General features: G+C 42.9%; 1 protein-coding gene across 2 annotated transcripts in view; it reads right to left on the bottom strand.

Moving 5' to 3' along the window:
• Positions 1-14,342, bottom strand: part of Vav3 (vav guanine nucleotide exchange factor 3) — a 336,756-nt gene that overhangs the window by 242,138 nt on the left and 80,276 nt on the right. The gene's annotated exons all lie outside the window — the stretch shown is intronic.

The raw sequence follows: 14,342 nt of genomic DNA, 5'->3' as shown, positions 1-14,342 counted from the left end.
GCCTTATTTTAGGGCATTCTCTCTAACCAGAGGCATCTTTTCACCTTTGCTTGGAAGCAAGGCAGTAAGTGATTTTTTAATGTCTCTGAGACTAGACAGATGCTGTCTCAGATTTCTCTGCCAATGCCTCGTAGCTACGATTTTCATCTCTCTGACCTAATATTCCTCAGTCATAAAATAAGGATAATGCCAACATAACAGGACTGTTGTAGAGAAAGAACGAAATGGCTACATAGGACATAAAAATAAGGTAACTGCCTGGTAAAATGATGGCCAGCACCAGCATCCTTGCTGCCCTGTCTGGATTCAGTAGAAGGATAAAATTCAAGGAGTATTCCTTCACCATATGAAGGGTGGGGCAGATCCCTTTCTCCCATGTTCCCTCAGAGGACCTTTCCTGATGCCTATTGTTGCAAATCATTTATTTCCTTACTTATATATTATATGATATGATGCATTTATTAAAAACAAAGCCAACAGCACTTCTGTCCTAAAAGCCTCTTCAAGAGATTGTATATTACATATGAAAAACTAGAGCTATAATGAAACTCAAGTCATCACAGAATGAGAATTACAACATCCAGCTATCGGGTTTTTGATGAATGTATGTAAGTTGGGAAACATAAATTAGGTGTGTGCATGTATTTATAAACATGTAGTTCAGTACACTACTATACCTCTATGGAGAATATTTTATATATATATATATGTATAAAATCTTGTGTGTGTGTGTGTATGTGTGTGTGTGTGTGTGTGTGTGTATGTGTGTGTGTGTGTATAACATCTTGGTATATAAACTGATTTTTGTTTACATAGTTACTATTTGAAACTCAATCAAATTTTTAAAAATCTAACCAAAAGATTTACTAATTAATCTATGGAAGGACTTGGAAGTTAAACTTAAATCCTCCAACTACATTTCCAGTTCTGCACATAATGTTCTCAGTGGGTAGGTGGACAGGAGGTACAGAAGCAGAGTGACATCCTGCACTTGTTCCTCTCTCTTTAGAATACCTTTATCTCCCCAAAGTATGGGTAGAGCAGAAGTCTCTGTGCCTCCTGGAAGCTCACAGTACTAAGAGACTGTCACTACCCTGAAAGTGGAGCAGACCCAGATGAAAAGGAAAAGTCGAAACATGGGTGTTTTTGGAGGGGATTACACAACCACCACCAAAGCAAAGCCATCCGTGGAGAACACAACATGCACGCATTGCCTTTGCAAAGGGGGTGGCTGTTTGACCACCAGAAGGGATTTTAGGGTTGAAGGAAACTGAGATCAACTTGGAGAACTAACTCTAGGGGACATACTGGAAAAGGTAAAGCCAGAATCCAATTAAAAAGCCCTCTGGGAGTTATTTAAAATGTAAGTTAGATGTGCAGTGATACAGTAACACTCCGGTCCTTCTCCTGAGGTCTTAGCATTTCAGAATGTTTCCTTTCCCCCCTGCCTGCCAGGCTTCCTTGGTTTGTTCAACCCTTCACTTTGTTTATTTCCTCAGTAGCATTTCCCACTGTAACTTTGTAATTATCTTTTGTTTGTTTTGATTCCTCAACTCAGCAACCTTAAGGGCCAGAGAGAGAGACCTTGACTGCCAGCTCCTACAGATCAGTGACTCATCCCTGGCTTCTAGTATTTTCAGTGTAAGGAGGAGACTAGGAGAATGGCAAATGGCCCCTTATCCACAAAGACCACTTTCTAAGACACCTGTTGCTGCTATGCCACTCTCTGTGAGCGGTGGAACCCCGGGGTCTGTCTAACTCTTAATTGACCATCCCTTATTGCAGCGATGCCTTGGCCTCACTCACGTGAGAGCATTTGCTGGAGTCTTTGTGTGAGCTCAATGCTTTCTGGTGCAAGACATTTCTCTCTTCTGCTCATGTCTGTCATGAACAACTGTAACCATGAACTGTGGTCCTAGCTTTCTCCATATGAGGGGCTCGCTCCACGGCAAGCAAAAGCACATTTCTTTCTTCCTTTTCACAGTTTCACAGACGTATGATTCATTGCTGTCAGAGATCTCAGCAGCATCAGTACTTAACATTTTTGTTTTGTTTTGCCTGTCTTAGGTCAAGAACTTTAACCTTTCGGGTGAACAGAGCACTACTCTGTGGCTAGAGACCACGACGGTTCTCCCACTTTGTCTATAGTTTTGCTTTAATTGGCTTCACTTACCTAGAATCAAACAGTCTGAAAATATTTCATGGAAAATTCTAGAAATAATTATTAAGTTTTCTCCTGTTAGCCATCCTGAGTAACATAACATCTCAGGCCATACTACTCCATCCCTCCTAGCCCAAACATCATCCCTTTCATCCAATATATCCACACTATAAATACTACCTCCCTGTTAGCTGCTTGGTAGCCATCTTGGATCTCAAATTGACTGTCACAATGGTGTAGGTTTATGTTTAAAGGTTATGACTCTCATTTAACTCAATAGCATCTCAAAAGGACAAGAGCAGTAACAGTGGCAATTTGAATGTGACAACGAGAAGCCATAAAGAGTCCCTTGTAGGTGAAAAGGTAAAAGTTCTCAATTTAATTAAAAGGAAGAAAATAATGTATCCTGGGGTTGCTGGGGTAGATGACAAGAACAAAACTTCACCTATGAAACTGTGAAGGGAAAAGAGACATGCATGACTTTGGCTATGAAATGTCAGTACTATGAAGATTATATCCATGGTATGCAAATAATTGTGATAGAGAAGGCATTAAATCTCCATATATAACTATATATGTGAGAGGGTTCAGTACTGTGTTCAGGTATCCACTGGGAAGGTTGAATACAGGTACAGGGAACACTAGAATTAAGTAAAATAAGGATTGCTACACAGTCCAGACAATGCTGGACAAAAGGGTGATTTCCAACTCAGGTCAAAATGAGATAGCATTAGCTTCTTCACCTCACTCAGAACAATCAGCCATGGTTGTCCCTAAGATTCATCTAAGTCTATTTAAGCAGAAGAAGTAGAAAGAACTTCTAAGATTCCCTAGCCTGACTAGCTATTAATAATCCCTGTATCTTTACCTTTGTTTCTCTCACTGGTTGTGAACAGATTCAAAACTAATGAGTCCACCTTGAAATTTGACATTTACCATTTTATGATTATGCGCAAGCATGGTTAACTAAAACCGCAGAAAGCAAAAGCTTCAGATTCAGGTGGGGGAGGGGCATCAGGAGAAAACCTGTACTCAAAAGTTACCCTTACTCTTTGCTCCATCCCGCTCGAACTGCTTTACCCTCAAAGTCTAACCCGAACTCCTCAATTCAACTCCATGGAGTAGGGATCACCGTCAGGGCCATTTTTCACACACTTCCCATACATACATCACATGGGACAAGGAAAGAACAAACGCAGTTTTACCTGATTTCATAACCTCAAAGAAGAAAGACAATTTGATATGGCTAGGTCAGTTTTGCATGATACAGAAGAGAAGATAAGGGTCTTTGTCACAAATAGAGAATAACCAGAGACAAGTTAGCAAAAGCCAGGCAGAAGGAGAAACAGTGCCTCTCAGAAAACAACTAGACTCAAAGATTTGGATAAAGCATACATTCTCAGCTTGGAAGCAGGGTGTATTATCTTGAACTAAATCAATAAAAAGAAGCAGCTAATGGATGTGAGGAGAAAGGGGCATTCCAGGCAAAGAAAATGATATTAGTAAGTATTAATCTAATGAGTCACAATGATTAGTAATTTAATGGGAATTTAATAGGGAAGCAGCAATCAGATGTGATGGCACACACTTGCAAGGCCAACACTAGATGAGAGAGAGAGGCAGGGGGATTGTAAATTTGAGTCTATCTGGGACTATGTGGAGAGATCCTATCTCATAAACAGAAAGCTGGGCATCGTGGTGCATAGTTATACTCCAGTATTCATTATGTGAGAGCAGGAGAACAAAGACCACAAAGCAAAATCCTGCCTCAAACTGCAGTGGTAGTCAGTCCACCTATAACCTTAGAGTACCAACGCCTAGGCCTCTAGGCTAGCTTAGGACCTGAGGAGCATGCCAAAAGCCTGCACCATCAGGTGAGGCTGGCTATAGCTCCCCCATCCCACCTCTTTTTTTTTCTTTATTAAGAAATTTTCTATTCACTTTACATACCAACCATAGATCCCACTTCTTCCCTCTTCCCACCCTCCATCCTTCCCTCCCAATCACCCCCCACCTCCACATTTTCCAAATCAAGTTCTCCCATGGGGAGTCAGCAGAGCCTGTCCCACTCAGCTGAGGCAGGTCCAAGCCTCTCCCCACTGCACCAAGGCTGTGCAAAGTGTCACACCATAGGCACTGGGCTCCAAAAAGCCTGCCCATGCACCAGGGACAGATCCTGATCCCCCTGCCTGGGGGCCTCCCAAACAGTACGAGCTAAACAACTGTCTCCCGTAACCAGATGACCTAGACTAATGGCTATAGCTTTCTAACAATTTTGTTTGCATTGTAGATTAGCAGAATGGTGGTTATTTATTAACTCAGTTGAAGGAGACAGTTGAGCAACATCACAAATATCAAAATTAACCCCCCTTTGCAGCTGTTATGTCTATAACATTATTCAACATCGTACACGAAGCGCCCTTTCCTCAGGGCTTGACTTCAAGGGACAAAAAAAACAAACTCCAGTACTACCTTAGATGACACAAAAAACCAGACACTCTACAGAGACCTTTTCTCCTATCAGCCAGGGCTCAGAGTGTAACTCCGTTGATAGTGTGCTTGCCTAGAAAGTCCTGGGTTCAGTTCCCAGCACCTCTTAGACTCAACTGTGATGGTGCATTTCTGTAATCCCAGCACTTAGGAAGGAGGAGCAGGAAGATCATTCTTGGCTCCATAGAGAGTGAGACCTGCCTGCCACATAAGATAATGACTTAAGAGGAAAAAGGAAGCAGGCCCTGGTTGGCCAGGGCCATGTAGAGATGTTAAAGGGGTATTTTATTTCCTTACAAGTAGCAAGGGTCCACTAACAAGTTTGAAATGCCCAAGTGAAACTGTCAGATTTGGAGCTATGGAAAATTAATCTGAAGATTCCTTTGAAATGACTTAAAGCTGGTACATGGGGGAGAGGGAGTGGGGGGGGGAGGCTGGAGGGGCGGGAGGAGGGAAGAGGGGGGTCTGTGATTGGTATGTAAAAGGAATAAAAAAATTTTTAATAATAATAAAAAAGAAATGACTTAAATCTGACAGCAAAGTGAGAAGTAACTCAACCCCTGCAATGAGAGCTTTCATAAGGCAGGAGTAAGCACAGTTAACGAAGCAGCCTTTGTTACTGTGTGCTTCCGGGCAGGATGAACCAATAGGTTTACCTCACAGCAAATAAGTTTAAAAAAAAAGAAAGAAAGATTGGTTTTTACACATAAGTATGAAACAACCATGGGGTACCTAAACCCCTAACTATACAGTCATGAGAAACCCTAGACTAAGCAAGACCTTCAATGCCTGTATTGTTACACCTCACAGACCATGCAGTACTGCCCAGCAAGAAAGTTTTCTTCCCAAGCTTCCTATTAATATTTCTTAGAATACTAAGGCTCCTTGGGAAATTACTTAGGAAATACTAATACAGAAGTTTTCAACTCTGTGATTACAGTTCTCGGTGGTTATTTACTTACTTAGAACGGGCTCCGAAACTATAAAAAGCAGACCGCAAAATTGATGAACTTGAATATATAAAGCAAAACTACTTCCACCATGTATGCAGGGTGATGTAAATGGGTGTGGAGGTTATGAAGAAAATGACAATGATGAGAAGTTTCTGAATGAGCACCAAGCAGAAATGAATTTGAAATTCAGCATGTAGCAAATCCAAAGTATCTCTGGCAGTGCTCACCCAAGTTGTATCACATGGCTTCACTGAAGCCTCCATTCTGAGCACACACAGCACACACACTGCACATGCCATTATGCCATACAACACCAACAAACAGCCAGACATACACCAGCTCAGATTCAAGATAACTATATATTATAAATATACGGTGTCTATTGTATATGGTAAATTTTCATTGTATGTAACAGATTTTGCATTGTTTTTACTTTATGTACAGTTTCCTGCTCTAATAAAAATAAGGGTATAATTATGAAAAAACACACATGCTTAATATTTTCCTACATCATTCCTCCACATGTAAGTATCAAATTAGATTAACTTTGGATTGTACTATTAGACTAATAAGCATATTCTAATAAGCATATTCATTTAATTAGTACGTAAATTTGCATTCATTCTTACTAAATGGTAAAAATCTATGTAATAACAAGGAATTATTTTGGCATAAATTTTTTATTTATAACCACTGAATGTTTGAATTGCATGTCTGTTTTATATACCTTATATCTCTGGGGCCATGGAAAAACTTCTCCAGTGTCAAGAGCTGGTGAGTTGTGGGGCGTTTACCCACCACCCCCACAGCTTCCCAGAGTTTTCTTGAGTGCGATCAGCAGGAAATATTAGATAGAAGGATTTATAGCGGAGAATCTTGCGGAGATAAACAGATAGAAAATAAAGGATAGCCTCGAGAGGGCCTGGAACCTAATCCAACGGGCCCGGACTGTCTCTGGTCCAGGGTTTTTATAGAGACGCCAAGGGGTGGAGCAAAAGACCTCCTCCCCCAGCACAGCCAAGTGCAGGCCATCTCAGACACCTGCACTCAGGCCCGTGGTCCTGATCATCCTCTATTCGGACCTGCTGGGTAAAGCCAAGAGGAACCCCAGAACGGGCTCCCACAGTGAGTAGAAGAGTTTAAGAAACCCTGGTATAGAGCGACCTTCGTACAGGTCAGGTACTAGAGTTCTACAAGACATGATAAGAATGGGAAAATTACCCAGGTATTCAATACCCCTAAGAGAGTGAGACAAGTCTACATTCCTGGAAAAGGTCAGCTTTGTCTCAAAATCAAGGAGAAGAATACAGCCAATGAGGCAGGAGCTATATTAACAGCCGGTCACACACACACACACACACACACACACACACACACACACACACACACACACTGGGGAAGGCTGAAAGCTGTGCTCCTCTTCTCTGTTTAAATCAACACACAAGAAGAGCTGGGAAAGGGTGATCTTTGTTATGAAGTACTCACTCTTTACTTATAGAAAGACACACCAACTTCTCCTCTTCAAGGAGACAAAGTAAAGGGGGCCTTTGTGAGCCATTTGTTGACTCTTGGCGTATTCTAATAGACTGGAAGTAAGCTGACTCAGAAAAAGTCCAGAGTCATTTGGGAGGAAGAAACAGAAGATGTTGGGTGCTGTTCTGGGGCTGGAAGGTACCTATGTGGGCTACACAGAAAGAAGACCTGACCCAAGCTTTTTGGAAGGAATGGATTCCAAGGATCCTCTGAACAAAAGTGCTATAAAAGTAAGGAAGCAGGGCCTCACCAGACTTGGTGCAGAGGCTAAACTGTTATGGGGATGGCTGGGCCCCTGAGCTGAACAGTGATGGAAGCTAGAGCATGTCAGCATTGGGTACCATCCCAGGAACCACGCAGCACCAGTCTGTAACAGCACCAGGCTCGTAGAAATCATGCAGATCAGCTCCTTTGAGGGTTTTGAAACAACTAGGGCCCTACAGCCTACATAACCTCTGAAAGTTTTGCATAATGTAAGGTGGGTAAGACTTCAAAAGAGAAATGTAACACTATTAGTAAGAGTGAGAGTCCAAACAAGTTACTGTACCGAGAGAAAAGTTCTATTTTTACATGCCACCTCAGTTCATCCTGGTTACATATACAGTTGTTGATCATTGTGCCTGTGCTAGATAAGAAGGCTCTTTCAAGCCACCCAACATGAGGTTCCTAGAGCATCTTCAGGCAGGAAAGACTCAGAAGCCTTTGGTCAGTCAGAGTTTCTTATGACTGAGAAAGCCAGGCAAAGAGTTCCAGAAGATAATCCAATACAGGCTCTCAAGCATCAAAATGCAGGACGCTAGTGTAGGTACTCTGAAAGGTGAGATTCTCAGTGTCTACCAGGACTGAAAGTAGAGAAGGGAGATGTGGAGATGATTCAGTTATCCAGGTACCAAGGGTTGGGAAGCCAGCCAGGCATTTCATCACAGACTAGGCAGATAAAGGTCCTTGGTCCATTAGGCATAGATATGGGTGGGGTGTACACATCAGTTTGGAAAGGGAGAAGGGTAAAAACACACAAATTGTAGGAAGCAGCCTTAGCAACATCACTAGCTAAACCTACCATGAGGCGTTATGAGCTAAAAAGTTAATTTAGCTCACAATGGAAGGGTAGCAGCAGGTTACCATGAAAAATCTGTCTAGGGGTGGGGAGAACAGGTGGTGATTTCTACCAAACAAATCATTTAAAAGCCCTTTTCAATATTAAGTTAACTGAGTACCCCTTGATTCTCTCAGCACATCCAATGCATTTAAGGTGCTAAAGGCTCTACTCATCATTTACCCTAAATCTATTTTGATGCAGCTACAGATTTAAAGAAAATACAACTTGATGAGCTTAATGCAGCAGCTGCCTTCAGTGATAGCTGCACTACAGAGTACAATATCTAAGTCTCCACACAAAAACATCTAATAAGATATTCTTATATGAGCCAAGGGCAATATAGGGTATAAACAATGAATGCATATTATCACGTCATCAAGCAAGCTGAGTTTGAGCAAAAGTGCCACTGAAGTCCTCTTTCTGACCCTACCCATGCCCATACTCAGCACTCTGAATGATCTGTATCTACCCAAACTACTAGCTCTACACTTGTTCTAAATTCATTTACTCAATCATTTTGGGGGCAGTGAGCCAGACATTTGCATAACACAACAATCATGTATGGTTTGTTCCATCAACAGACAAAGAACCAGAAGGCTTGGGTGAGGTCTCACTAAACCGTTTACTGCAGCATTTGCGGCCTTCTGCAACCATTTTGTTCAAGGCATTCTCTCTTCTCCGGGTGAGAGGGAGGGCTCTGTAATGCCTTTCAACCTGTCCTTTCCATATCGTTCAAAACAGGCCCAATGTCAGTCACATGCAACCTGCAGAGGTTCTTGTGTTCATTTCCTTGATCCCCACAAGGCATAAAGGGAAATGGGAAAGACTCCTGATGACTATGAAACCTGAAAACCATTGAAACCCGAAAACCTTGATATCCTTTGAGTCAATTAAGATGATAAGGAAAGTATTTACCATGACGCCAGCACTATACTTCTGCTAGCCATGAATATACCTCAAAGCAGAGAGGGTCTGGGACACTGTCTCTTTCTTCCCCTTCACGAAACAATAGACAGGAAGACTGGCGCCGATGTTCTCCCAGGTATAAGGATAACAAAAGATGAAACATTTCTGTACGCTTAAAACCATTTGAATTGTAAAACACAACCAATCTCATTACTTTCTGCCACTTTTGCTTGAGAAAACTAAGAGAAATTGGCTCAAAGGAAAAAGAGAATGAGGAACATCTTGGTTGGAGTCATGGAAAAATCCACAGACATAGGCATTCAGCTCTGGGCACTCGATGTCAGCATCCTCCTCCTAGGCTCTGGTCCCTCCAAACTGGGACCGTTTGAAATGAAATGTGGAACCCAGATGCCTTGTGGCCCCTCCAAGTCTCATGGACCCGCGTGCAACACTTCTAACTCAGAGGGAGCAAATCAGAAGTGATGGCACACAACACCCCAGATCCCGTCACATCAGAGGCAGCGTGCAGCCCAGCGGAACAAACCAGCTGAACCAAATGGAGAAAGGGAACAGTTGCTTTCCCAAAGGAGATGTAAGGCCGCGGAAAAGGGAGAAGGGCGGCTGTGCAGAATACTGCTGAAAGACCACGGTCGATTTCCTAACCACCCCCCCCCCCACACACACACACACACACACAGTGATATGAGTTCTTACACTTAATTCAAAGTTGGATTCTAGAGGTTTACCAATGAATCTCAAACTTATTAAAAATAACAGTGTTAGCCAGCCCTTGTATCCCAAGTCTGTCATCCCAGCTACTAGGAACAATGAGACAGGAAAACAGCAAATCCAAGGCCAGCCTGGACTACAGGATGAGTTCAAGGTCAGCCTGGGTAAGTTAGTGAGCTAGGAGGAGGGAGGGGAGGAGGGAGGGAAGGGGAGAGGGAAGCAATGGCACCAGCTGAGGATATGTACAGTGAGGTAGTGTTCTTGTTTAATATGTACAACACCCTCGGTTCTACCTCCAGTGAGTAAAATCAAATACAACATTAGTGATAATCATAGCAATGGATATAGTAATAGCTAGTGTTTCGTGAATCCTAACCTTACACAGATGCACTCTCCCTTTACATACATTATTTTACTAAAGATACACTGATCCTCAACTTATAGATCAGGACGCTGGAGCTCACGGAGGTTAAATTAGTCACTCAAGACCACAGCCCAGTAAGGAACACAGAAGTCAAACCAAGATCTGCCTCAGAAACACTGTTCTTAACCAAACTAGAATTCCATCTCTTCCAAGTTCTTCTCTGTTTCATTGACACAGCTCTACGCTGACACTCTAGATTCCTCTTGATGTGACTGCTCTGAACCTTTACATTTTGAAACTGTCCTACAGGCTATTGTAATAACCTTTGGCCAGGTGTGATTCTCTTTGACTCAAAAAGATGTACTGATCACTTCATACTTTCAAGGTGCCCTAAAAGCCCTGGAACCAAGGACACAAAGTCTACAGGTCAAGGGCAGCTGGGACAGACATTGATCACTCACCTGGGTAGCATGGAAGCCTCAGCCCGAGTCCTACAACATGCTCAAAATGACCTCATTAAAGAAACCCCCACATTCTCATGCACCACACATGTACCAGTTGACAACGTGGGAGGAAACACTTCCAAACAGCTTGAGTCAATCAAAATGGCAATCAGGACATAGTAATAGCCAACAGCACTATATGAAACGAACAAATGTCCAGATTCTGAGAAAAGAATAGAACAAGGAATTTCTAAGATAATTCCAGGGGTGGGAAACATGATTTTAAAAAGACATGTTTTAAGCAAAGAAACTAACAAGATTTTACTTATGGTCATTACCATAAAGCCAGAAAAGGATCCATTATTTTGAAAAGTTAGAAAATTATGATTTTTTTCAAAATATAAACTCAAAGACAAAGAGAAACTGTATGAGAGGTCTGAAAGAATAATGAAGCTTCTCTCCAGAGCAGGCTGGCCTCTCTGAGAGGCAGGTAGGGACCCTACCTCTTCTTCAGCACGCAAGAAACCTACAGTCATCTGTTAACCTCAGGCCTCTGCTGTTTCCTAAAAGAGTTCAAGGTACCGAGCCCTGCCCTAGTCCCCTCATGAAATGCATGTCCACTCTGAGTTAGAAACAGCAGCCATCTTATGCTGGGGCTCACGCTGCATCCCAACCTTTCTCTGACAGATAAGACAAACTATAATTAGACCCAATTAGAATCTGTGTTGATGTTAATTCAGAGCAAATTGAAGTGAATTGGCAGTGAATAAAGAACTCAAAACTAGGAATCAGGGAACCGCTGAAAGGCAAAATAATTATAAGCCATTCTACAGAACTCAAAAATATGTGCTCTTCACCATAAGAAAACTATCATTCATCTAGGTTGATTGACATTTTCCCAGGAGAGTCCTAATTTCCAAAAGCAAACACATCCATGTCAAGCCTATGATTCTAAATATGTTCCCAAAACCAACACTAAAGAAGAGGTTAGGCAGAGACTAGGGGACAGCATGATGTCACAGGGGGCAAAGGGCAGAGGAGATATTTGTGCATAAGTGAGAACCTATGACACCCTTGTCTGCCTAGACTTTTCACTTCAGCCACCATGACCCTGTGCCTCACACAGCATTCTGAATCTTACTTTTCCTCACAGCTGGACCAGGCCAATACTGGATTCAAAGCCAATGAATCTCTTATGCTTTTTAATTTAAAAAAAAAAAACACACACACACACACAACTTTGGTTTCTCCTACATGGTCAACCTCTTCCCTGATCATCCGGTGAGACCCAAAAAGAGGACAGCAAGGAAGAGTAGAGAGGTCAAAGGCCAGAATGCCAGAGTCCAGATCCTGTTCCTATCCCAAGGCAGGTGGCCTCAACCTCACGGTCTAACCCTCGGTGCCTTCCTTTACCCATCACATTTACAGGCTACCTTCACAACGCTTCTGAGAATCACATAAATCACTGGTAACAAGCACTCTGAAAACTTCAAAGTGCAGTTTAAAAACAATACAAGATATTGTCACTATATCTCTAGACCCCCAAAGCCACCAAATAAATGTGAGTTCTAAATTTACTTTGAGTAGGAATTGAAGCACTTCAACATATATGTCCACATGGGTTACCTCAAAGGGCCTGCACCACCATAATATATCACCCCAGAATAAATGAAGAGTTCCCATTGCTTAGATAGAGTACCTGCTTAACCTCCCATGCCCTGTATACTAGAGCAATTCAAGCAGGTCAGACATGGACTATTCCCTGGTTAACAGTCTCCTGGACTGAGACATTGTTAAGGTCTCCATCTGCATGCAGAATCACAGGTTCTCCCTTCCTCACCAGGAGGAGGTGTTTCCTACCACTTCTCCATCTCATCCTCTGATTCTTCTCACGGGTTTCAAAATTCTAAGTACCAGGAAGGGTTTTTAAACACAGATTTAATTTGTGCTCTTTCTCTTCTGCCTCCCCACCCCCAAGAAACAGCAAAGAAACACTTCTACCTCGTTTTCTCTTTCATCCAATTTACTTGACAAATCGGAGGCTGACACCGTGGATAACATCAGCATGTCGTTTTCTTGTCTTAATTTCTCCCTTAGGATGTGCAAATCTCTCTGGGCTGACAGCTCAGCTTTGGCTGCATGTCTTAGCTCCCACAAGAAAAGCCAGGCACCAGATGCCACAGCCTGCTTGAGATCCCATCCCATACATGCTTCTTTCAGGGACCGAAGTACATTCTCCACTCCCACTCATCAAGCAGGCACGCCACTCCATATCATAGACAAGAAGACTCCTCATCCGGAAACCTCAGCCCCAAAGGCTCAGCTATAATTACCTACCCTACCACCCATAACAGGGACATTGCAATTGCTATGACAGTAAGGGGGTACACCATTTCACACCACAGAGAAAGACAACCATATCGAGACATTCCATCAGACAGCTTAGCTTCAGTTGTCTGGCTCCTTGGCCACCATGGGAGGGGGAGTGGTTGGAGGAGGGTAGGGCATTGCTCTTCCAAACTCAGCTTGGGTTCCACCACACCAAGCATTGCAGTAACTCTTTCCTTGGGTGTGTATGTAGGGTTCCTACCTACACACTCACTGCTAGCCCTCCTTACAGGACTCCAAGGACAAACCAAATGTTTTGAGTGCAACTTGAGGGAACAGTGAGCTTATAGAGTACAGGTGAGGGGCTACTTAAAAGAGCATGAAGGACCTCAAAGCATGGAAAGTCTTACCCCAGCATGGATGACAAGTCCCCCATGGGTGCACAAAACCCTGTGTGATTAGGACAGAATTACATACAACTGGCTGAGAGGAGCAGGCAGGAAGGTCCTATATATCGGGTGAGTGAGTGTCTGATGACTCTCCTCACCCCCTTCCTCACCCCCTTCTATGAGTTAACATCAACAATCAACAAGTCTGATCTTAGGTGTTGCTTTCAAGTAGTCACAGCTGCTTTGATGAAGATAATGGCTGTTTACACTAAGAAGGTGGCATGCTACAGCACAGAATCACTTAAGCTACCCAAGCACTCTACCACTGAGCTATATCACCAGCCTTGTCCAAGTCCATTTACATCCATATTCCCAATTGTTCTGGTGGAAGATCCACCTCAACTCCCCTCCCCTATCTCTTTCCCTAAACCCGCCCCTTCAAAGCCTGCCAGTCACAGCTCCTCTCCCAGAGAGGCTCAAGACCACACTCCACGGGGTATATAAGCTGCATCCCAGAAAAGAAACACATGGTTCCTCTCTGAGGGGCCAGGGAGTCACCGGGAATACTTTACCCATTAAACCTGGGCTTTTCCAATTTGGTCTGATTCAGTTTAATTTGGATTGCAGCATCGGTGGAGAGGCCTTAGGGGTGCTAAAACTTATCACCAATATTAGAAATTATTTTATCTCTGATTTAACAGTCTATTCAATATTTTTATACTAAAAAATTTAGAACTGCATGAATTACCTCAGGCCTGTCACTCCCAAACTAGGAGTAATCAAGAAGAAGAGTAGCTACTCAGCAGGATTGGAAAATGAACTACACCCACAAATATGCAAAGCACCAAGGAGCATGTGCCCTGTAATGGCCAGGAAACCATGCTAGTACTGTAGCGCAGTGCAGAGAATCAGCCAGATCTGAGTTCAAACCCTTCTTCCATCCCATG

Source organism: Peromyscus maniculatus, chromosome 6 (genome assembly GCF_049852395.1).
Source record: "Peromyscus maniculatus bairdii isolate BWxNUB_F1_BW_parent chromosome 6, HU_Pman_BW_mat_3.1, whole genome shotgun sequence".
NCBI lineage: Eukaryota > Metazoa > Chordata > Mammalia > Rodentia > Cricetidae > Peromyscus > Peromyscus maniculatus.
This window is presented reverse-complemented; position numbering and strand designations above follow the sequence as displayed.